At 39.6% G+C, this 23,607-nt stretch overlaps 1 protein-coding gene across 6 annotated transcripts in view; it reads left to right on the top strand.

The window, feature by feature from the left end:
* The window catches only part of UNC5D (unc-5 netrin receptor D), a 196,233-nt gene that overhangs the window by 23,976 nt on the left and 148,650 nt on the right, over positions 1 to 23,607 (top strand). For 2 of the 6 annotated variants that reach the window (XM_072027140.1, XM_072027139.1), the window contains 3 exons: positions 1,119 to 1,279; positions 2,120 to 2,166; positions 8,248 to 8,333. The gene's annotated coding sequence lies outside the window, so the exon portion shown is untranslated. Of the gene's footprint in view, positions 1 to 1,118; positions 1,280 to 2,119; positions 2,167 to 8,247; positions 8,334 to 22,597; positions 22,826 to 23,038; positions 23,266 to 23,607 lie in introns of those variants that run through there. The other 4 variants (XM_027443558.3, XM_027443556.3, XM_027443557.3 and 1 more) reach the window with 4 other exon arrangements.

Here is a 23,607-nt window from a genome sequence, read left to right as displayed (position 1 = left end):
TTAATCATAACTGGTTTTTGGAAGCATTTTAATCAGCTGTTAATCCTCATCTCTTCTTTCACATTAGATAATTAAATCAAGATATTTTTTTAAGTGTTTGCTCAAAACCAGCGATCCTGATGAAATTGGGTAAGAGAGTCTGTGAAATGTCATATGTGGGATCTTTTATTTTGGGAACCGTTCTCTGTGTTTTATTTGACATTACTCTATCACAACAGGCTCTTTATGAAATAACTCCTTTCTTTGTGATGCACAATGGGCCAGTTCTGAAACAGCATAGTTGAGGAATCACTTTTTAACGTAGACTTTTAAATAACTTTAACATAAACAAATAATGCTACCGGATCTATGGAACAAGGGAAGGCAGGGAGAGAGTTGCAACCATCTGAATATCCAAGAATATTTTGGCATCTTGAATTAAATTTCATGCTAATGAGCAAAAACAGGGTTCAGTAGTTGCAACTGCTCTTTAAAAAGAAAAAGCCCCAAACCCTTCATACCCTTCTGCAGATTGCTAGAAGCATGTGGAGGGTCTAATAAGGATGGCACTGAAAAGCTATAAGGCGGAGTGTGCTAGATGAAGACATTCAGCAAAAAAACATAGGAAAACATGAAGGAGAACTGGGAGGAATACCAGAGCTATGTAATCAGAAACACAGAAAGCTGCTTAAGAAGACAGCAGCAGAGCAACATGTCCAAGATGATGATTCTGTGTTGCTGTAGAGGACTGGAGGATATGCTGGGGGGAGCATGTTATAAGTTTGGTTATATGGATGCGTGTGGTGTTCTCCATTTCTTAACTGAAATGCATTCTTGGCTGTATACTGGAGGAATGGAAAATAGCCATTTTCCAATAGTCCATTTTCACCCGTTACTGTTTTAGCTCTATGTTCTTATTTATATTCATAAAGACAAATAATAAATCTAATAGCATTCTTAGCAGTATTAGATCACCCCAATAGCTTTTAAGTAGATTTTTGATAAATGAAGATGCTTGTCAAAAATAGCAATAAACAAATTATGCAAACAGAATTAAATATGCATTGAAACCCCACAGACATATCTGAAGAATCTTGTTAGATATAATTGTTTTTATGTTCCACTTTTTCTTCCCTCAGGTTTTGTTACTGTAGATAATACCAATAAAATCATCTTTGCTGTATGATTAATCTGCCTCATGGCTTCTGCAGTCACCCAAGCCTGTTCATGGTATTTGCTCTGATCACAGTTAAGACATTTCAGTTGAAGACCATGGACCTGTGGACAAGTATATGTGATGGTCAGTGCTGAGAAATGAAAGTTGTCTTTTGGGTTTTTGCACATCCTTAAACTTCAGGTGACGTTGGCATGTGATGCACAATTCTGCCTTGGATCAGATGCTGTAACGTCGTAGGGTGTTAAAGGCTACTAAGCTCTGATACCTTGTTCTGTATTCAGTGATTTAAGCCAGTAAATAGCAAGAAAATGTAGTCCATGAAATTTCTGGGGCACTGTTAGCAATGGAAAAAGGCTTTTACATCATTTTGGTACTTTTTAATTTCTTCCTTTTTAACTGTGTGGTCCTGGGCTATTTACTCATCTGGAGCAACACGAAGCATCACAGTCTGAATCCCTTTTCAGTGATTTAAGACAGTAACCTACTATAACCTATTATTTCTCAATTATTTACGTGTCTACTGTTTCTGAAGAGAACTTTGTGATATAAGCAGGAGTTAAGTTTTAATTAATCTTGCCCATATTTCTGTGAACCAAGTCACTCTTGTGCTAGCATTAATGCACATTTATTGATTGTAGCAGCCAGCAATATCCAGGGTTTAAATCTGTAAATGAAACAGTTCTGTATTACTAGAGAGGAGGAGGTGCATAAGTAAAACAAAGTAATGAATTAAGCAGTACAAAAACCAACAACTGTTTCCGGCATTAATGTGCAATGTAGGAGACTCCCAGAGCATATCAAGCGAAGCTCTTCAGGGAAATTCTACCAAGTCTCTACTCCTTGGATATCAGAGAGATTATTTTGTGTAAGCCATCTGAAAGGTATTGTAGTACAATTAGTTGTTCAGAGTTGTAGGAAGCTGCTTGCCAATTCTTCATGGATTTCATTTGTAATTTGTTTCAGGAGTGTGGAAGCTGCTTCAAAACCTGTTTAGAGAGAATTCTGCAGAGGTAAGACTATAAATATCCATGTAAGGTTAAGCAGCATTTGCATGGTTGAGCTATTAGAGCCACTGCTCTTTGCCTAAAATGCAAACAAAATTGAATTCTATTCCACTGTGGTCATCTGAAGACCACTCACTTTCTACAGTCTTTAAGTAGCGAACTGTCATGGTCAGAATGGACATGTAGTTTGTCGCTACTCAGCAGTTCAGCTATTAATAGATTTATCTAATTGCATTCTTCACAAGGTGCACTGAGAAAAGTTACTTATTAAAATTCTACATCCTTCCTTTTTAAACGTATGACTTATTAAAATTGTAATCATTCAATGGGAAACGAAGCATTGGGAATTATATTTACTTATACAGAGATCTACAGCCTCCTGAAGTCAGTGGATTTTTTTCTGTTCATCTCAATGACTTTTACATCAGAGCTGTAAGTTGCAAGCAGAGGCAGCTTCAACCCCTCTTAATTGTTTTCATGTACAAGATGATATCTAATGGTTATGAGTACTTGCCTTTTCTATTCAGCATGAGATATGCTACGCAACAGCTTTGGCAAAAGAATATGGGACAACCCTGCAGTTATTACAAAAAGGCTGTAGTCAGTGTTTTTAAAGATGCAAAATGAATTTTGGAATGCAGATAATATTGTAAGTTAATGTATTTGTATTCATAACTCTTCCAGGTTTTAATATCTTTTCTAAAACACTATCCCAAAGGGAAACTGCAGAGTATATAGGCTCTTGGAGTTGTATTTGACTTTTGGAACTCTTTGTGATTTAAATTCTAATTTTGCAGAAGTTCATTCTTATTATTTTCAGAGGAAGTTGAACTGATTGGCCAGTCCCACATCCTCCATTCAATTTCCTTCCAGCGTGGTGTCCCAGACAAGGAGGCGCTGTGCTGGATAGAATTGTGCCATGGTCTTAGCTGATAATGACAAATAATTAATCTCCTTGCTTGGATGATAAAAAAACAAGACATTATTGCACAGGTTTTAGATATATGAAATCCTTGTTCTGTTGGAGACAGCTGGACCTCTGCCTCAGAATCCTTAGTTTGTGAGGAAATAGTGAAAGCGGTGAAATTAATTGACTTGGTATTTCCATTGCTCTTCAGGTATGATTAGAAGCTCAGTTCCATTTCTTCCGCTTAGCCACAGAGAATTTTGAAAATCATGGCCATTGTGGCTATTTCTGAAGCATAAGATCTTATCCTGATTCTGTCACATTTATACCTCACTATTTTTTATCCATTTCTCATATGTAGTGATATTTTTAACTGAGATGCTGAGTTATGCAATAATATATGTAAAATCTCCTTGGTGATATTTTGCAAAGGGGAAAAAATAAAGCTGTCAGGGAAGTGATCTTGAGAAATACAAGCTTTATTCTACTTGCCTTACTTCATATTATGTCCAAGTGCAAATCCTTTGTTAAAAGAGAAGAAGACTTTTCTCTAGTTTTATTCGCTAACCCCAAATTGAGTCTATTGTTTTGTCCTGTGGTGTAGAGCATTACAAATATTATGATAGTGGGGTGGCCTTGCATCAGCTAGAAGGATTGGCAGATCTAATAGTACATGAGGATTTTTAGATAAATTTTACCTGTGGGAAATCTCCAGTTTTTTATTACATTTCTGGAGTAATTGTCCTTCCCTTTTGCTCATTTCTAGAGGGAAAGATAACACCTCTCTTCCATTAATGAGCCTTCTTTTATCTAAATTATTTAAATACAAGGCAATGTCCCTGCTCGTTCTCCTGCAATATAGGCAGCCCTATACCGAGATACTAAGGACACTTCTAAATGAGATTTAATAATATAGTAGGACATTTAGCATATATTAATTAAATATCAGCAGATGGTAAGGAGAGCCCTCGCTGAGAGTGAATAACTATGGAGAGAAATATAACTGCCATGTAATTAAACCAAACCTGCTGAAACAATGAAGGTGCAATTACTTTTTTATTAACACATTACACTTGCGTGCAATGCTGAGGATTTTAATTACTACCTAACTTCAATTACATTCAACTCTGGAGATGGTTCAGGTAACAAAGTTCTGAATCTGAAGACTTGCAAAGTGTGAAGGTGTTTGGGTCCGTGGTACCTCGCCACCTGAACTGGGTGGTAGTTGTACTCTTGTCAGCCCAAGGAGTGTCAGCACAGAAAAGGATGTGGAGAGCTCTGCTGTGGGTAAGACTCAGGCAGTTTGAGACAACTATCATGAGCCAACCTGGACATCCATGTAAAATTTACAAACTCAAAGCCATTTGAATTCAGAGAAAAGCTGGTAGGATTTCCTCATACCAGATATGGGATGTTTACCTCAAAAATTCCTATGAATAATTTTTTCTTAGTTGACCATGTTAACAAATAGTTCAAAAATCCCAGCTGTTGTAGACCTTGTTCTCTGTACAGTCTCAGCTACTTGAAGAAATTTATATAACATCTTTCTGTTGATCAGTAATTAACAAAGTGTTTACACGTGTCCTTCATTGTATGCCTTCATTTCATCACATGCTTTAACTTTGTCTTGAATTTGCATGTTTGAACTTGCTGGAAATTACAGCTTAGACCTCAGTCTTTCATACAAGGCATACAGGAGGACAAGGCACCTTTTCTGGCTTTGTTTTGAAGACTGAGCTGCATGTTAAGTGGTGTTAAATTCTTACTCTAGACCTCTGCATGCAGCTGAATTGTACTCATATTTAACAGGTGTTTTTCTAGCTAGTCTTCTGTAAGTGTTCAGTGAAACCTTTGTCCCTCTTACCTAAGATTCATTCAGCATGTTTACAAACTCATCAAATGAAGTATTAATATCATTGCAACTCCTTTTCTTTAGCTCATCTTTCCTCTGAAAAGCCTTGGTGGAAACACTTAATCACATTTTCCAAAGGAAGATAGCAGCTTGGCTGCTGCTGCTCTTCTGTATTTGTATCACAGGTGTGAAATTGAATGCCTGTGAGTTCTGCTCCACAAGCATCAAAGTCCTTTTATCCAGATGAGTGCACAAGGTTATATGACAAACCTCTGAGCTGAGGACCAGCCGGCTTGGAACTAGAGTGTGACAGGGACTGAAACATCACAACTCCAGCTAACTATTTGGGAGTATTCAGAACAACTGGATGATGAAATGTGCTGGTAGTCTTCAATGTAAGGAGTTAAAAATTGCCACCACATTTCCTATTTCACCCAGGGAGATCGTTATACAGCAGAGAATAATACTTACCTCTTCTTTTGCTCTTTTCTCTTGGTTAAAACCCTAAATTCTGAGAATAGCCTTCTGGCCTATGAATTCAGTGGTCCAAAGCCATCGATAGTTGGGGTAGCGTCATTTATTTCAGGAGAGACCAGAGGTACATTTTATGGGTTTGAATTCAGCTCCTGTACATGGTAGAGTATTAACTGCAACGCTCGAACGTTTTGCTCTCCTCAACGTCACGTAAACAGTAATGTGCATGGACCCTTTGATCAGTGGATTAAAATAAAATTGTCCACATAGCATTCAAGAGGAATGATACCTGAATTTGCACATTGTGCCCTAGCTGTGCCTTAGGAAGGCCCCCACACTGATTCTCTCCATCCTCTTCAACAATTTCCTGACATACTTCACTGTTTTAAAGGCTCTCATTTCAGACTCGAATGGAAGAGCCAGACTATTACTGAAAAACCATGTGCTATAAAGAGAAATAGCAGAATGAAACAGAACAATGATTTGTGTGCCCCTTTGCCTTGCCTTTGACAGCAGACAATGCAGGATGCTTCATAAGGAAGTCATAATAATTTCATTGTCTTCAGCCGATCTGAAGCATACAGGTAAACCACTTGGCACTGCACAAGTGACTTCTCTTCCTGACTGCTGCTGCCAATGAAGAAACAGGAGCATACTGGAAGCATTTGGTAGTTACACAGAATTGTCTTTTAACTTTGTGCTTTCTAAACTAAATTCCCTTAAGTTTAATCCTTTTTTGTTGTTGTTGTTGTTTTTTTGTTTGTTTTTTTGTTTTTTTTGTTATGATAATTGTAAGGTTCCACTGTATCACATGAAATGCTAAGTAGCATTGGGAACAGAACCCTGGCATCCTGTTCTCAGGAGCAGGGCAAACGGCTTGTTTATCTTGATAGGGGAAACAGACCCTGTCTGATTAATCTTTTTGGAAAACGGTAACACCAGGGTTTTCAGCAATACTCAGAATTAATTTATCCTTTTTTTAAATTAGTTTACAAGAGACTAGAAAAAATTGTACAGAAATATAACACACTGGCATAAAAGTAGGTTTAAGACAAGTATAATCTAGTAAAGGGACAGCAATGTGAATTCCATTTTAAAACAGTTTGGTACTGTGACTGCTGTGCCATGCAGTGGTTCTGTGCATCTCTATTAATGTGGACAGAGCTCAAACCTGACAGATACTGACAGAACATATTATGGTGTGAAGATCAAGTAAATGCACTAGAGATAGTGTTGAAACATCTTTGTCAACTCATCATTGTTAGGTGCAGACCAAAGCAAATATTTTTTTTGTCAGTCTAATTGGCTGGATATCACATTAATTGCTCTATTTAATAAGCTATTATTAATGAACACGAGGAGAAATGCTAACATATTTATTAGGTGCATATAGCACAGGAAACAAATCTTCTTTTTAATACACAAATAAGTTGCACCTTATCTCTTGTTTCACAGGGGATTTGTTTAACCAAGACTGGCTGATATTAGCAGTCTCTTAAATTGAAAAATTGCAATTCATTCTCCCACAACTTTGATACAAGTCTTATCAGCACAAGGAAGTGACAAAAACATATCTCTTCTCCAAGACTCTGTAAGAATCAGCTGAGCAGCAAAAGAGACTTCATTTTGTAGCTCAGAAATGAAAATAATAGGTGAAAAGCTTTGTCCTTTATTGAAAGCAAGGTTTCAGACACAGTGGTTGATGTGATATTCGGGTTTGCCCCTACTTATCAGCATGGCTGCATCATCTTTTTTCTGCTGCTCTGACTAATTCCAGTTAAAATGTGTAGCACTGCCTTCCGTGTCTTTTAAAAGAAAATAGGAAGGCCCCTGTCTTAGTTGTCTAAGATGGGCTCTGACTGTATGGAGGGAAATACAGGTGAGGTCTCTTCCCCTCCTACAGCTCCTCAGCTGCACAGAGGCTTGCGTGGAGTTATTTGCACAGAATGGAGTTGCTTCAGTTCATTCAAATTGGGATCACTTCTCCTCTCCTTTAAGGGAAGAGAAAAGATAACTCAATTAAATTTACATTGTATTAATGGTGGATCATGTCAGCTAATAAATAGTCAATGCTTTATATTGCCACATTAGGGTTTTTCTTTCTGTTTAAATAGCAGCACAATTTGACTTGTGTGTGTTAAATCTTCACTAGTAGACGCTCTGAGCAATGAATTAAGTGTGAAAATCAGTGTAGCATTCTGGAGAGGAAGGGAAATTGTCAAACTCATTTCTGACAAGTGCCTGGATGATGGTTGTGACAGTTTGCATGTAAAAGCTGTGCTGGATGTCAAGCTGCATGGGCCATCAGATTCAAGGACCAAAATGGAAATGAACTCGTAATTTTTGCAAAACACTTTTCAGTATAATAAGTATTATTTTTACCCTAATTACTGCCATCTTTGTTATTTTATAACCAACATGAAGAAGCACGTCTCCTTTTAGTTTTATTATTCTAAAAGGTATTTAGTTTTTCTTTCTATCATGCAAAACTCAGGTTTTACAACTATAAAATTCCAAAATGTTTTACAAGTGGCCCTGATCCGGCAAAGACCTACCCATCTGTTTAGTTGAATAATAATAAGCATTTATATTCCAATAGTGCCCTTTACCTTGCTTGGGCTGTACACAGAACCATCTGCTTCAGATTGACTGTCTTTCAGACTGAGCTCTCCAAAAGCCCTGACCTTGTAATCTCATCTACGCCTTTGACCTTGCAGAGCTTCTCAGAATGAAGGATTAGGGTCTGCCACACACAAGGCAGCTTGTGAAAGCAGGATTTAACATCGCAGATTTGTAATTGGAGTCAATGAAGTTTTTTCCTGAATATGACTTGAATTTCTGATTTGTTTTTCAGTAAGACAAAGCAAGAAGTGGAATGCACATTCATCCACTCCACGTGTCGTCTTGAGTGAAAGCCTCTTGGTCAACTAAAGCCGTAAGGTAAATACACTTCTGGCTGTTAGATTGGGCTGTTTATTCCACACACTGATTTTTCTCTCTTTCCAAAGAGTAAATGCATTTTATTTTTCATTATATAAGGCTAGCAAAACAAGTAAAGCTATCACTCCAAAAGGGAGTACTTCCAACAAGCACACAAGCAAGAAGATTGCCTACTGAGGCATGTGTTTGATGGTAAATGAATTGTATTTGTGAATTGCCTCCTATTTACTGTAGGGCTTTCAACGGTAATCTTTCTTGAGCTAAATTACATTATCACAATAAAGTTAAAAGGAACATGATTTCTTCAGCCAAACCTGCTTAGTCATTAAGCACCCCAGTTGCTCTGAAGTGTTCCTGCAGCCCTAACTAATAGAAGATAACTTTCAGACTTACCAACGTGTGGCCCTGCCTTTCACAGAAACATTATCGATGAAGTGTGAAACATGCAGAGCACACACATGGAATAACAATGCAATAAGCCTGCTCGGTCTTTCCAATTTGAGACTGGCTCTTCTGTATCTTGATGCCTCTTCACTCTAGCACCATGAAGAACTAGCTTACTTGTCAGATTTAAAATTAGTTCCTTATCCCCTGTATCCCTGTCTTACATTCCTTCTCGTAGCCCAATATTCTTGTAAGAGCAGAGAGATGGAGAATTTTGGCTGTTTCTTAAATTTGGTGGCTGCAGTTCTCAGGGGAGTCATTTAAATCTTTTATCAGTGGACCCTGATTTCTTCTCTGATATTAGAATCTACAAGAATAAGGGACATAAAGCTCTTCCAACCTATTATATCTTGAGGTCCAACAATGCACCTTGAGAGGTGCCTCCCAAAGTAGAGGCCTCTTGTAGATACAGACTGTGACTCTGTCAGATGATGCTTGTAAAACTGTAGCAGGCCCCTTGACTCTGCAGCTATGAGATGTAGAAAACTAGGGACAAATATTTAACTGCAATCTCTCGTATTGATCCGGTTGTAGTCATGTTTTAAGTTAACAACAAATTCTCTTAATTGTGTTTTTGGTTTATTTTCTGTGATAAATTATTTTCTCGTACTTTATAGCTCCTTAAATGGTTTTCTGTAGCGCTGTTTGCAAGCTCATAGGATGTGATGCCTGAAAAGTTAGACAATGGAAGAGATATAAACTATAATTGCATGTAATTGCTTCTTTGTAAGTATTCATGGAGGAAAGAAAAGGCTTCCTTATTCTTTCAAAGTTTAGTTTCAATGTATAAATGTTTGTAAATCTGTCTTTTTCTTTTTTTCCCTTTTTTTTTTTTTTGGTTTGTTTGCCCTAATCGTGCACTGAGAATGTTTGCAGGCTGTTCTGCATGTGATACCCAGGGTGTGCAACAGTCAGAAACTGCTCAGAATCACTCTCATGGTAATACTGTGTCTTTCTGACTTTTGGTGAAACTTTGGGAAAACTTAAAACGTTTCATCCTGCAAAGCAGTTGATTGCTTTCATGCTTTTTAAAACTTAGTTTATATTTTTGCAGTTTGTTGTTGTTGCACAGACACAAGGTGCCTTTGATTAAATTCTGCCCTTAGAAACACTGAGGAACATGGCACAGTTATTTGTTCCCATCCAAAATTTGACAAGTGTTTTAAATGAAGGGAAAACCATATTGTCTGCCTTTGCTGTTGGGTTTTTCACGGTAGAAACAATCATCAATTAGGTTCTCAGTCCTTCACAACAGGTAAAAGAGAGAATGCCTGAAAGTGAACAAAGTGCATCTGTAGTGGTTTGCATTTAACATTGCTACACCCTGTGTTGTCCCTTAAATAATCAGTATATTAGATGCTACCTCTTTGAGACAGGGACACTGTTATTTTGCAGTGGTGCAGAAGACATGAAGAATGGAAAATGCATTCTAAATATTTCAGGCTGCTATTTCAAGTGGTCCTGGGTGGCAGAGGCCTTGCTATGGTCAGAACAAATTACACAAGGAATAGTTGACATAATAAAGAAAAAATAGCTGGCAAAGCGTGGCAAATAATCCCCATTTCTAACAACCTTAAGATGTTAGAAAGCTTTCTGATGCCTTTGCCCTTTTATGTGTTCCTAGCATGTTTCTCTGCTCCACGTAATTAGTGCCTGTCTTCTGCTGGGAAAACAGAAAGCTCAGGAAGGAGGGGCAAACCCTCGAGATGATGTTTAAGCAGTAAGTTCCCAGTGTTTTATTGAGAATCCAGCATTTCCCCAAGCAACTGGGATTTAGTCAATGTTCCTAGTTGTAATTAAATGATAAATCCTGGCATGGACAGCATCCAGCACAGGGTAAGTCGGTTGTGCTGAAGCACAGCAGGACACGAGATGCGTTCACACAGGAGAACAATGCAGCTCGGGAAGTCTGAGCAGAAGCCAGACACCAGGCAAACATCTCTGCATAGTAACACCGGAGCTGTTTGGCAAGTAGAGAGTTTCAGCCATTTTCTACATGTATACAGTTTTCTGTGAAACATATTTATAAGAGGGCCTCATGTTTTGTTGGTGTGAATTATTTACAGAGCGCTTTATCGTTGTTGCTGTTCAGGGGGAAGCCACGCTCAGAGGCTGTCGATTAGTGAAGATGCATTACGATGTAATTGTTGCATTACAGATTTCCCTACACCATTAAAAGAACACTTCATATCAGTCAGTCAGCCTTTATAGGATACTTTTAATAGAAGTGTGTATTACGAGAAGCCTATATGCATTTTAGCCTTTCAACTGTGTTTCACACATCTAGAAATCACATAAATAGTCTAAAGAGGGAAGACTTTAAAGGAAAGCTAAGAAAAGAAGGCAGGGTAACAGTCTGTTCAGTGCTCAAAACAAAACAGAAAGTGATAGATAAAGATACAAATGTAGTCCTCTGGAATGCCACCTTGCATTGTTTGACGTAGCTGTTTTTCAGTTATCATGCAGCTTCCAAAGTTGAAAATAAGCACGAAGCAGTAACATGAGAACATACAAGAACATACAGCCCTTACCAACAGCCCTGGTATGGTCCATGGGCTAACACACAGCACTTGGCAATGGAGTAAGAACAAGTAAAAACAAGTAAGAACAATGTTGTCCCTATGAACCCTTAAGGAGAGTGCTTGCTCTTTGAAAAATGTTCCGCTTGGTTCGGTAAGGTTTCTGTGACTCTCTCAAAGCTTCCGTTGCTCTCTGAAAGGCAAGCACTTTGTGTTTGAGTTTACCAGCTCGGGCCCAAGCAGGCGCTGCAGCTCAGCAGCGGGTGCTGTCTCCTCCTCTGCACAGCAGCAGGTTCAGCTGACATCAGGAGTGCATTGCCAGGTCTGAGGCTTTGAATCCACATTACTCGAAACTAAAGCCAACCTCATGAAGAATGATCTCTTACTGACTCTACAGCAGAGGCTCTTGACTAGAATGTCCTTATTATGGCCAGAGCCTCTTTAATCATTAGCGAAAGCATGCTAGTTCATCAAACATTCAAAGCAATCAGGAGGTTAAATCATACAGAACAAACACCAGTAGCTAATGTGTATGCAATATAATACAGCAGAGGAAGTATCTCTTGTGGGCAGAGAGTGGCAGGACTAGTAATTTTGTGAATTGTATCATTAATAAAATATATTTTATTCTATTTGATGCTGACTTTGGAAGGTTCCTGTATGATTATTACATTTTTAAGCATCAGAATTTTTTATTTCTAAAGGCTTTACCAGAGGCTAAATTGAGATCTAATACAAAATTCAAAGAGGTTCTGCTGAAATGCCATTAAAATTTTAACTTTATGTTCTTTCGGGGGTTTAAAAGTTATGGAGGCAAAGCTGTACAAGCCAAAAGGAATTTAACTATACGATTTCTGTGTTCTGTAATAGGTAGAATGTCCGCCCTGACACAGATTCTTTGTTGGGTTATGTATTCTGAATATTTGGGTTTTCTCCTAGTAAATGCTTGTGTTCACTAGGGGGTTTTCAATACTTGATCTTTTCGAATGTTTTTCGCTATAATTTTTCAGGTCTTTCTGTACTTTTACATTAAAATTAGGCAGAAAATTCTAAAGCAACGATATGATGAGGTTGCTCTTCAGCACTTGTCTCCGCACTGATGTGTGTGATGTGCTCCCACCTGAAGGAAGCCAGGAGGGTGGTTGGCCTTGCCTGCTTCAGTCCAGGCCCCGTAGCTTTATTGCCTTATTGCTCACAGTCAGCTTGCAGCAGCTGTGTATTGGTCTCTGACCATAGTCCCTGTCTCGATTGTGTGACCGAGGAGTGCTGCTTGGTTATCCTGACCCCTACCCCGCTGGTGGGTAGACAGAGAAAATACAAATCTGCCTCTCCACCGTGCTCCGGCAGGGAGGGATTCTGGCTGGTGAGACTGTAACAAAGCCGGAGCATCCTCTGACCATGTCTCGTCACAACAGTGTAATTGCCAGGAAGGAATTAATCTGACAAAATCTAATAAATAACAAGTGGAAATGCGCTAAGCAACTTTCCTGCTTTCTGTGAAGAATTTAGCTTTTGTTGAATACAACCATTAATGATATGTAAGAAACAAATCCTTGGTCCATCACTCATTCCATACAACATATAAATGTCTTCATAGGTTTATTGCATGTTACCTCCTGTGATGGTTGTAATTTATAATCCAAACTTATAAAGCCCTGGGAGAAAAATGTCTTTTTGCAGGCTGTTAAGCATTAACGCTCATATAATATTTTTAATATGCCACAGACACTCATGGTAACTAAAGTGCCCACTATTGTCAGAAGCATCTCCTGTGGCACTTTCCCTTTATACTATCCAGGAAAAAACAAAAACACAAAAACAAAAACCACACACACACACAAAAACAAACCAAACCAAAAAACCCGAGCTATCATGTGTCTCTGAAGTTATTCTACGCTGTTTTTAATTCTGATAGCTCCTGAAAAATTTATGAATCAGCTTGTCTGCTATCAAAAGCTGCCTCATGGAACTTTACTATATTGACACTCCATCATGATAGGGAAATATGTATCATCTCGTTTCGTTTTGGAGAATGTGTCTGCAGGATGTCAGGCATAGTTAATGACTCCAGATAGGCAGCTCTGAAAAGCACAGGCTGCATTTATCCCTGCTATGGACCCAGGGCGAGTAGCAGTGCTGCAAATCCCTTGTTTCTCTCTCCATCCAAAGTTGCTGATTAACCCTGCCAACACGTCTCGGCTTTGAGCAGGGGGGATGCTACTCGGGCTGAGTGCATAGCTGTTATTTATACGGATGCAGAGTCATCGGGGGATCAGGGCTTTCCAGGCGCTGGAAATGAGGCTGTCCCTCCTGTGATGAGTATTGCATTGCTCTGGCAGAGACTGTGAACGTGGTGAGCCCCCTATAGCTGGTACGGAAACAGCTCTTAGAGCCTGAGGTCTCCAAGAGCAGCCCCGTGGCCACACTGCTGGGCTGATCTGTGCCATAGGTGTGCGTCAAATTAGACGGGGATGAATCTCTCCAGCATGAAATTTTTAACAGACACTTCAGATAGCAGCGTGGCTATGATGGCGTGCTTTGCTGAGGTTTCAGAGCTTGCTGTTCTTACAGTAACCCGTCAAAGGATTTGTTTTCAGTGTATTATTTATAAATGGGAAGCAAATGTACCAAAATAAAAGGCAATGGAAAGTAACTCAGTAGGTTTATAGTCAACAGAGTTTGACAAATAAATTTACCTGCAGCACGTCATTAGGTGCATCGCCTTGCACAGCACACTCCACTTGGACAGCAGGCTTTGCCAGAAGTCAGCTGCAGTTTACTAATGAAAGATGTTTGGATAGTTTGTGTGAAGTCCTTCTGATTTTATTGTGCTTTATTGAAGTTGAAGACATCAAACAAAAGCACTTTTAACTCTTGATCATACTGGTAGAGTTTACACGAGGTTATTTATTGACGGCTGGGTGGGAGTCAGCACATACAAGAAATCACAGATAAAATAAGTGGAGTGAAAAGTGCAGACATCGGTTGGACTCAGCAAGGCGGGGACATCATTTCTAGTTTTTGTTTTCTTCAATGGATTTTCACCCCTGTGGAGTTCTTTGGCCAGGGGAATAGAGCAGGAAAGTGGTACGTTCATTTCAGAACAGCAGTTGGGGAAAAAAAAAAACAAAAACTTTCTCTTTTAATGTTCCTAGTCAATATTATCTTTAGTAATTTTCAGTGTGCTGGCTGTATGGCTCATTCCTTGTAACTATGAACTTAGGAACTTATGACTGGACTTGGGAAAAAATTAGCTAGCTAAATTCCAAACTGAAATTCTGAATTCCTTCCCCAGCCGTTGCCCAAGCCTAGAGGTGAATACACTATGAAGTGTTCTACTTTGAGCCTCCCCAGCTTTTCAACCCTGGTCTCCTGTGTTGGATTTGTCCTACTTTCCAGCACAGCTGTGTTTAAAGGTTGACATGCCTTTGTTCTGGTCGGGCTTAACAGTCCCCGAAGAGTTACAGTTCCTTGCTGTAGCAAGAGTGACCCAAAATGCACATCTTCATTCTGAAGCACAGCTCTTGATCCTCTGTGTTGCTAACCATGTCAACAAGCTGTCCTTATCAAAGTTTAATTGAATTATTTCAACAAGGTAATGCACTACTGCATAAAATAATTTTTAATTGTTTTGTTTTAATTTAGGTGGCATGGAACAGAGAGAAATCAAATTGTTTTGGGAGAAAGGGAATGAAAGGAGGGGGGATTAGGACATGTATGGAGTAAACTGGTTTTACTCCTTCGGTTTTATGACTTATTATAAATTCATTCAGCACCACATCTGCATTTATTGGAAAATTTAAATCTTTCTTGCACAAAATGTTAGATGAGCAACTTACTGAATGCTGATGCATCAAGATTAAGGTTTTTAACTATATATATATGTTACATTACACATTTAGTATCTATGCAGGCACTAGAAAGTGGAATTCCTCATAGCTGAATCTCTAGTTTATGCTGGTTATTTCCTGTCCCTCTCCAAACTGATGCACCCGTTTCGCTTTGTCTTATCCTTCAGCTCAAGCTAACTGGATTCTTGAGTTATGAAGTTTCCGTTTATTAGGGAATTGTGAATTCCAGGCCTTGGCAATAGTTGTTTTTTGGCTGTTCATCTCTTTCTCAAACAATGAAATATGTAGTTTGATGGTAGGTGAAGTATTAGCATCCGTTCTTATTCTCATGATCATAACGGCGTGATTGGGCTGTATTAAAAAGAGATGCTGAGCAATTAGGGACTCACTACACTCATTCATTAGAAAACTATAATGTAAGAGAATACTTAAAAAAAGTTCACTTGCCTTCCACACAAAATATTAATAACAGAAGCATTTTCAGGTGACTCGTACCACTTCTGCTGGAATTATCACTGTGTTTTAGGTATTTTGAGTTTGCACCTAAAAGATAAACTGTCTGTATTGGATCTTACAGAAATTGCAGCAATATTTATCCAGGAAAAATATGAATTGTAGTGAACTCATAGTGTGACCTGACTTGACCTCGGATTTTGCACTAAAATAACTGAGATCCTGTTCACCCAATACCTTGAATCTTTGGCTGTAAGTTGGAAAGAAAATCAGTAGTAATTCTACCTGAAATACTGAGCTTTGGAAAGTTGAATTGATGAATATCAGGGGAGTTACTTCTGACTTGTATTAACCTCATATTGATGGCAGCTTTCCATTGTCTGAATTTGTTGGTGATTTTCTTTGGGACTTCTGCACTGAAATGAGCAATAAGCGTTTAGTCCCGCAGAAATCAGCGGAGCCTGCTCTGATGTGCACTGACATCAGGACGGTGCTCACCACATGGCGGTGTTTAACCCTGCTTAGTTTTCGTGCCCTCTTAACTTACAGGAATAACTACATTTTGTGAAGGGCTTACTGTTTCATTTAAGAGCCTTAAATGAAACACATGGTGCTTGCTGGGAGTGTGAATGAGCCGGGCACACCATCTCCGGCGTTGTGAGCGTGCCAGAATGCCGGGCTATTTTGGGACGAGGCACCAGACAGAATTAATGCGGTCTCTGACAGAAATCAGTCCAGGGTTTTGGTATTACTTATTCTAGGGCTGAGGAGAAGGGTTTCTGTTTTGTCTTTAAAACTGTCACACCCTTTTCAGCTATTCATATTAAGAGCTGCCGTAGCAGTCACAAGATGGATTTCATGAAAATTGGATGTCATCTCCTTCACTAAATAGCCAACTGGTGCGGAGAGCCTAAGTGAGCTGGTGATTTCCCTCCAGAGAGAGTTTCATTTAAATTAGTGGATAAAACTGATACTTTTTCAGAACATCTGTTCCTGCTTCTAGACTCTTAATTGTGGTGGTAATAATATTAAGTGCAACTCTCCATTTTTTTCTCACCCCTGTTTTCTAACTCTTGGCTCCTGATATTGTTCAGCAATGTTAATCGGTCTCGCTGCTTTCCTGCTCCCCTTTATAGGCCTGCCTTTTTAGATATAATTAGACTTTGTTTAAGCAAATATTTCACAAGCATCTGTGTCAGTCATTTTGGTAAGCTCAAGACTTCGAGTTGTGGCAGGGTTCTAATAGGCATTACAATCTTATATCAGATGGACCAAGGGGAAAAAAAGCATAAAAGGCAATTAAAAGACAACCCCTATCCATGTCTAGGTAAACAAAACATATGAAAATAACTCTATTAGAAGCCTCCCATGACTGATATGCAAAATACCTTCTGAGTCACTGACAGAAAAACAAAAATAAAATAATTACTTTTAATGCAATTTACCATTCTACATTTTTAGAAGTCCATTGAATCACTTGAGGTACTCAGATTTTCTGCAGACCTACCAATAATCCCTATAAAACCTCTCAATTTTAGGAGTCAATTTTCTGACAAGATTTATTTGTAACATCATAGCCTATTATTAACATCATAAACTTTATACCCACATGAATGTGTTTGACTATCCGTGCAGTGGTGATGGGGACTTGCAATGCTTTGAATCACTGCATGTCTAAACCCAGCTCCTGTGGTCTTGGTTCACATAAATAATTTGGCATTTTACCTGTGTTTAATCTCTTTGCTTCTCACCTGTTTCCAGTTCTAAACGAAGTGCACTTGGTGGCATCTCACTCATTCCTGCTCCTTGACTTCTGTATTGCAGTCATCTTGCAGTCACGACAGTGCTGTGCCTCTCACACAAGTTCCTAGCTTTCTGAGTAGCCTCCTCAGAGACAGTTTGATGAATTTTTTATTTCAAAGAATTAAAAAGCTGCGTTTAAAAGGTTATTTTGTGACACTAAATTGCATGAGCTTTAAAAAATGTGTGAGACCTTCCGTCTCAGTCTGCAGTTTTTAAGTTGACACCTAATGATGTCTACTACTGGATAAATAGAAGACAGGTAATAATGAAATTTGACAGTGCTATCCATCTTGCTGCATCCTAAATGGGTGTCAGCTGAATTCCCTTCCCTATGAACATTGCTTCGTCAGCCAAGCAGGGTCCAAAGAGTTACAATATTGATGTATTAACGCCACTCTTTAAAAATATTGCTACGAAAATTTGTGTGTCTGTGTGCAGGCAAAACTGTAATATATTTGCATTTCTAAAATCACTTTGTATTTTGGAAAAAAAACCAAACATTTCCTTGGGTTTTTCAGAGCTGGCTTTTCAGCCAGACAAGACATGCGAGTGTTCTAAAAATGCCCTGCTGCCATATCCACGAGTTCACCAACATCAGCGCTAGCAACACTGACAGCCCTGCTGAAGGAGGCCTCCAGCACTTCTTAGGCTGTTGATTCGTCACCAAGCAAAACTGATGGAGTGACAGAGACAGACAGAAAGGAGCTAGCAGGTTATCTGGGTTGGGGTTTCCAGTGCTGGAGCAGCTGGGGTCTGAGCTTGTGTTGTCAGTAGAAAAATCAGAGTGTTTGTAAACAAGTCTGCTGCAGTGATTGTGGCGCATAAACGCAGTGGATCCACGCTGCTGCAAGCACGTTCAGTCCCTTGAACTCACAGAAAGTGTTTGGAAATCAGCAGCAAAGGGCATTCTGTATTTTTTCCTTTTCAAGAACAACACTTGCTGCAATCAGGTAGAAAATAAACATCCTTTGATGCGGTAATTGTGGCCATGCGTTCCCCTCAGAAATTACAGGGATTTTATTCATTAACTTTTTGAAATGTTATGACTTGTAAATTTGTTTTTGGAGTCTTTTTTGATTTGATTTGTTTTGTGAGTTGTTTTGAACACTTTTCTCCCCTTCACTTATTTATTACTGTTCTTAAAAGCTGGTATCAAAAGAATATAAAGCCTTTTCTAAAAGAGCGTTGCCTGTTCCAGAGCTCTTGGTTTGTGGGGAATTTATTATGCTTTAACTCAGTAGAGATTCTTCTAAAAAATTCTGAACAAAATGCTCAATTCTTTGCTTCCTCACAACCTCTTTTCTTTCTTCAAAGGTGTTTGTTTATCAGAGGGATTTCTTTTCACGGTGTGTACAATAGAACTGTATTTGTGGATCTGTCTTTCTTTTTTAATGTTTTTCTGTATTCCAGCTTTGACACTAATCAGTTCTTTGTATTAAAGTCATGCCAGCAGTACGGGCGTAGTGACAGAGGTTGGGGGCTCTCCAGGGGTCACAGGAGTGTGCGGGAGGCAGGACCAGGACTGCTTCTTTGCTCCTTCCTCCCTGTGCATGCTGCTCCCAAAGTAGCTTGTCCCGTGGCCTTTCTGCCTGTACCGATCTGTAGCACTTGAGATCGATTTGTATGCTTGATTTGGCAACCTTCTTTTGGCTTGGGTCTTGGCACTCTGGTATGTCCTTAATCCTGTAGATGCAAAAAGTCTTCTCTATCTACTTTTTTCACTCTCCCATTTGTTAACTGGGTAGTTCGTCTGTTGACAATTGCTTGAAGTAATGCATTCTGTAGGAATGGTTTTCTTGCTTAGGAAGAATCCTTCTCTCTGCCAGTGAATCTGTCATATTCTTTGTAGTGTATGGTTTTTACGGTCCTACGATGTTTATATTTAAAATAATTTTACCTACATGTTCCCCCAGTAGTATTTTCAGAATTACACTGCCTACAAAGTGATCTCCCAGAAGTATTTTTTTGTGTGAAGAAGTAAAGAGTAAAAATGGTTAAATCAGACCTCTGACACACAAAAAATCACACCCCCCAACTGTGATTGTGGATGTCCAGACACTACTTCAAAAAAGTAGCATTGATACAACTTCATGTTTCTTCCAGCTGCTGATCTGGAGGTTGATTCTCAGCACACTGGACTATTCACTTGCAGAGTTCAGCATTAATTTTAGTCGTGCTTTAAAGGCAGCGACTTGGTCATACCAAGAAGCAGTGTTTAAGTGTTGTTTCTAAATCCAGACTCTGATCTAGAGCATTCAGCAGAGTGCAAGGCTAAGTTTCATTGAAGGGACAGTCTCCCTGAGCTAGGGCAGTGCTGCGGGATGCCCAAGGAGTTTTCTTTCCTTAAGCTGCGTTGGATGAGGATCTCCATTCCTGGTTTGAGAAAGGAAGAAATGTGAAATCAAAGGGACTTCTTACTAAGTTTAACAGCACTCCTGTTTTTAGTAACCGCATTACCTCAGCTGATGATGCAATGGGGGTGACTAATTGCTTTTCTTATCCTTCAGACAAATTCTGTAGAGGTTCCTATTGTTGCTTTGTGTATGCCTGAGTGAACCGCTGATCGTTCTGAAATGTTGTCATGAGAAGAACCAATTATATCCTTAAAACTGCATTTAAATGTCAATAACCAGGCTCCCAAAGACGTGCTGGAGATGATTATTAAAATGATCATTATAGGTGGTATTAAAGTCATTATATTTAAATAAGAGCACCTACAGTCACACAAAACCATGGTAAAAAGCCTATGGGCCTTCACATTCCTTGCTGCAAACAACTCTCAAGGCAATAGCAGGTTTTCCTGGTTGTTTAGTTATTCCAGAGTAGCTCCCCAATGCACTTCGAAATGTCTGGTATTCACCTTTCCTGGACAAAGGAACCAGGATGCGTTGTGTCATGAGCTCAGTCCAAAGCAGTGGTTCCCCTGTTCCTCTGTGCATAAACGGCTTGACATGAGGTGTTGCCAAACACGATGCCAAGGCAGTCCTTCTAAATTTGAGGAGTGCTCACTGCAGTGGGAAGAATTTATTGGCCATTTAACAGCTGTGTGTAGTGCACTCAAAGGATGAATAAACAGTAATGAATTGGAGCAGCTTATGCTTTATTTATTTATTTTTGGTAGTGGAATTGGTAAGTAGTTTTGAATTATCTGGGCTGCTTCTAGTCCTTGCAGTAGGTAATTATCTGTTAGGCTTGCGATGATTTGCACAGTACTCTGTCCATCTGCATTTCACCTGGGGAAATCCGTGGTACGAGCTGAGAACAGCTTTGCTGGCTTTGGCGGGGGGAAGAGAGAAAGTCTTGTTATTTTCAGAGTAGAGCTGGCAGATTGTCATTGTTTCTGAGCTTCTTGTTTTACTGCCGTCTTGTGCTAGTGACACAATGTTCCACGGTTAGGAAATGTCAGCTTCATGGATGAGCCATCCAATGAGAATATCAGCCCTCTCCCCAGGATGAGATGTTGGCTGGGAGGAGTAAACTGCCTGCATGCAAATCTCTCTCCTGGAGTCAGTTAAAGAGTTAGAGGGAAGAAAAATCATCCTGCCTTTTCTTCTCTGTTAACTCTTTGTTTCCATCTTTCAAAACCATAACTCTCCATAGATGTTATTACTGATATACATGTTAATGCGTATCTTATTTAGCTTTCTAAGCCAGGTGCACACATGCCAACTGTAACAGCAAAAACAGATGGTCGAAGTTGCTGAGGTCCCCAGGTATTTTTTGAAAGAGGGGATATTGTTCTGAATATCCTGGCTAATTATACTGTATGCAGTCACATTTTATCTGTGTTTTTCTCTTCTTTTGTTTGAGCAAGCTAGGATTTTTTTTTCATTCTAAATTGAAGGTGATTTGTTGTTTAGAGCAGAGCACAAGCAAAATTTCTGCTTTTCCATAGCAGTTGAAGGGTAAGACTCAGAAACGCGTGATGCTTGGCTAGCTATTAAGAGTTTCATGAAGATTTTTGAAAAAAAGTATGTGAGAAAAGCTGGTTGAAATGAAGAAGTATTTCTGAATTGGAAATTCAATATTTGTATTAAGTAAAATTAAGCCTAAAAGAAAATCTGAAAATATACTTTAGATTGTTTATATTTTCCATAAAATATACATTTAAGAGTGAGGGCAAAAGAAACAGTATTACTGTCAGAAAGCACTGGTGGCAAGAATTAATGTGTAACGTTGAGACAGAATCTGGAGCCTTTCTCTGATGCGGCTGATACTGGCCAGAGTCAAGCAGCGTGCTGCCAAGGAGATTTCTGCCCAGGCACTTACTGAATTTCTTGTGGTCTGTGAATTCAGCTGCCTGATCCTGCAAGTACACATACTTCAAGACACAGGTAGCGTCAAAGCCAGGCCCCGGTGCTGGAATACGAGGTGCCCTGAAGAAAACCCCAGGACCTCCTTTCTGGGAGTCTCCCAAGACCTTGCTTTTGGGTGCAAGGAAGTCCTGGTCCGGTCACTGCAGTTGTGCTTTGCCCAGCTCCCTCCCCTCCATGGGCACACGGAGGCCAGGCCTCACTGGGCAGCGGCCTCATGCTGCAGCCTGAACAAAGTCTGCGGACACATCAAACAGAACCACGCCGAGCCCTTTTAAATTGGATCCGCGTTTGTTGTCCTATCGAAATACATATGGATGAGGAAGATAAAATTATTTTTTTGAAGACCAGTTCATTAAATTCTGAGGAATGTATGCGATATACCTGCTGCTGTTCTTTAGTTCATTGTGAATATCCTTTTTATCAGCTGCCAAGTCCCTTTAGTGATTTCTCTTTCATGATCTTTTTTTGAGATAAAACAATGCATTTTAGAGATGCTACTGATGCCTTCAATCTAGCATCGGACCAGAAAATTGTGTTCCCTCTCGCAACTTCTGTTTAAACTTTATTTGGTGCCTGAAGTCACCTTACAAACCCTTTGCTACCAGTTGAACCACTAATACCAGTGCTTGTAGTTCCCATGACTTTAGTAAGAAGGGCTGCATTCCCAGCAAAGTGGGGGTTATTCCTTTTTCTTAGGCTAGAGGGAGATAGGCCATGCAGTAACTCCACAAGCACAGGGATCTATTTCTTTTCCAGCTGAGCTGTGTTCAGGGCCCACAGGTGCTTTCCACCCATTGCCACAGTTAAGCAGAGCCAGCTGTCTGCACTAAGCCACCTGGTGGTGTTAAAGCAGTGCGTTCTCATAGCAGGCGAGAGTGTGGACATGGGACTTAATGCAGCTCATCTGATGCATAGTAATTAATGAAGCCAGAGCACTTCAGCTGATTGTGATCATCTGCACAGACCCCCTGGATAGCACCACTCCCAACACAGAGCAAGCTCTTTGTGTGTCCCGGTAGAGCAGAAAGTTAAGTAACTGGAAGCGTGGTAGAGCCGTTCTAGCTACTCAAGCATTAACAGATAGTAATTAAAAATCAGGACAAGAGGTAGGCTGCTCTTTGTTTTCTCTGATTCAGCGCTTGTCTGTCAGTAATGGGGAAGTCAGAGAAGCTAAGTGGGGCTTTGGGGGATGGGACAGGTGTTCTAGCTGGTTTTCTTACATTAGCTCAGTGCTTGCTTGGAAAAGCAGAAAAATATGGCACGTGCATGCAGTGGAATTGATTATCTGAAAAATAAAAAGTTGCATCTGGTGCCTTTAGCGCCAAGAAACCTGAGAGAGTCCAGAGATGTGACACAGCTCTCTGCCTGGTCTAGAATTGCTGAGTGTTTGTTCTGGCTGCACAAAGACCAGGATCCACCTCAAGGGGGCTGACATGTTATTTGGCTGACTCAGAGAAGTGAAAGAATGAAGTCAAGGTAAAGAAACTGCTGTGTGGCAATTCCCTCCTGCTGCTTTTGTTTCACAGAAGATCATTAAACCTTAAAGGTAAGAGAGACATTGTAACCCTTTCTTCCTTGTGTCCTAAAAATAATGGCTGTGTTTAGAAAAGCAAATACAGGCACTTTGCTTTGTAATGAGATTTTTGAAAATGTATTTAAGAAACTATCATCTCCCAGGAGTTAATTGATATTAACGTTGGTATCTCTCCTGGTAATAAATTGCAGGAAAGGAACAAAACTTTCCACGGTACAACAGGAATCAGCAGCTCCTCTTTTCTCTGCTCTAGCTTTCAGCACAGAGCAGCAACTGCATGCTGCAGGTTTGACCCCAGAGAGATAAGGGATTTCTCTGGAGCATGATTTTCATTCTATCCTCCCACAGTGATCT

Source organism: Anas platyrhynchos, chromosome 23 (assembly GCF_047663525.1).
Source record: "Anas platyrhynchos isolate ZD024472 breed Pekin duck chromosome 23, IASCAAS_PekinDuck_T2T, whole genome shotgun sequence".
Classification (NCBI taxonomy): domain Eukaryota; kingdom Metazoa; phylum Chordata; class Aves; order Anseriformes; family Anatidae; genus Anas; species Anas platyrhynchos.
Note: the sequence above shows the minus strand (reverse complement) of the source record. Positions and strands in the feature narration are given on the sequence as shown.